Genomic DNA, 2,070 nt, shown 5'->3' with positions numbered 1-2,070 from the left:
TCTCCAGGAGTCAGAACTGACAACAGTGGGTTTGTGTACTTAGACATACATACTCGCACTCATCCCTTCGAGTCAGAACTGAAGTCACGTCCTAGTTGACCCTCCAGCAGGGTCTAAGGGCTTTGAGTCCCCTGAGGAGATGACCCGTCTTTCTCCTCTGGAGGGGCTGGGTTCGCAGCACTCTTCCCTGTGGGGTAAGTCACCGGAGCTGCCTCATACATACATGCATTGGTATTAATCTCCCTGGCTCCAGAACGTGACAGCGGCGATGAATCTCATCTACAAAGACGATATTCACAGAACTACTTGGCATTAGGAAAGCCCTACAGGCAAGGCCATGTAAAAAATAAAATTTTGTAAGAAAACAAAGAAGAAACCAGTGATTGGTTCACAGTTGAGTATTAGCTGGTAATAATGCAAGGAGGAGTCGGGGGGGGGAGTGACAGCACGTGTCTGCCAACCCTGAGGTTGGTGGTTTGAACCCCCAAGCCGTGCCGTGGCAGGGAGACGAGACTGTCTGGTTCTGTAAAGACTTAGAGCCTTGGGAACCTTACACAACAGACCTCCAGGGGTGCTGAGGCAAGAGGAACTAAATGGCTGTGGGTTCACCAGTAGAGTGAGAGGAGATGAGCTCCCCATCTTACAAGACACCATACCATGGTTGCAACAACGGATTTGAACGTGCCAATGATCGTGAAGCTTGTGAAGATGTTCGCTTGTACACAGGGCCACCACGAGTCGGGTGATTTGGCAACAACAACAGTAATCACTGTTATTATTCTGATACTCTGGGATGATCTGGGACGGACCATCCATCCTCTCTCATCAAGGTCTATGTTTATCCAGCTGATGATAGCCCAGCTGATGATGCACTTGCAGCCTGTTCTGGAACAGTCTTCTGTACACGTGTCAGACAGGTGGCTCACTAGCTTCCATCCTCGTAAATGTAACTGCTCAAAAAGACAAAGGTCCTCCCCACAGGACCAACAGTCAACATTATGATAGATGGAGAAAGGATTACAGCTGTCAGGGATTTTGTCCTGGATCAGCAATCAACTCTTGGTACCAGCAGTCAGGAAACCAGGAGACACTGCTTTAGGCAGGTCGGCTCTCTGGGACCTCTCCAGAATGCTGAAGAACAATGATGTCAGTTTGAAAACTAAGATGTGTCAGATTCAGGCCATGAACTTCTCAATCACCCAACATGCATCGGGGAGCTGGACAATGAATGAGGAGGACAGAAGAATTGATGCCTTTGAGTTGTGGTGCTTGAGAAGAGTACTGAATATCCCATGGACGGCCAAAGAACAGACAGATATGTCTTGGTGAAGGTGCAGCCAGAGTGCTCCCAGGAGGCAAAGCTGTCAAAGCTTCGTCTTTCATACTTTGGACATGTAGCTAGGAGAGGCCGTACCTTAGAAAGGGATATCATGCGTGGTCAGCAAAGGAGAGGAAGGACCCCAATGAGATGGCTTGACATGCTGACTTCTCTAAAGTGCCAGGGATGGTAAGGATGGCACAGGATGGGGCAGGGTTCAGGCCGGCTGTTCATAGGGTCATTAGAAGTCCTATACGGTGGCACCTAACAACAATGGCTTACAAGTAGTTTAAAAAAGTACGTAGAGTTCATGTGCCCAAGAGCCTCCCACAATGATGGCAATTTACAAAACTACAGTAAAGTTTCAGAACCAGGAAAGGTTCTGCCATTTCTTTACAAGCCTTCGTTTGCATGTGTGTTTATCGATTTTGAGAAGGTTCCAGGTCAGTGAATTTCAGGGTGGTGGCTTCCCTCTTCTGTGAGAAGCAGGAACTTCCATACGTACCCTCCTCCCCTCATCAAGGCCCAAGTTCATTGTAAGCAACCAGTCAAGAGGCCTTTTTAATGAGGCCCCATCCCCTGCCCTAAACAACACAGTTAATTATATCCCTAACCCCAGTAAGATCCTATATGAGGTGGATTGATTCAGTGACTGGGGTAATCGGGATGGGTGTGTCAGAGGCAGTGAGACTGGCACAGGATAGAGCAGGGTTTAGGGTTGTTGTACATAGGGTCGCTATGAGTTGCAAGCG

The sequence above is a fragment of the Elephantulus edwardii genome, unplaced genomic scaffold (genome assembly GCF_000299155.1).
Source record: "Elephantulus edwardii isolate Elephantulus edwardi_28Jun2011 unplaced genomic scaffold, EleEdw1.0 scaffold00089, whole genome shotgun sequence".
NCBI lineage: Eukaryota > Metazoa > Chordata > Mammalia > Macroscelidea > Macroscelididae > Elephantulus > Elephantulus edwardii.
The sequence above is the reverse complement of the archived record's forward strand: the minus strand, read 5'-3'. Positions refer to the sequence as shown.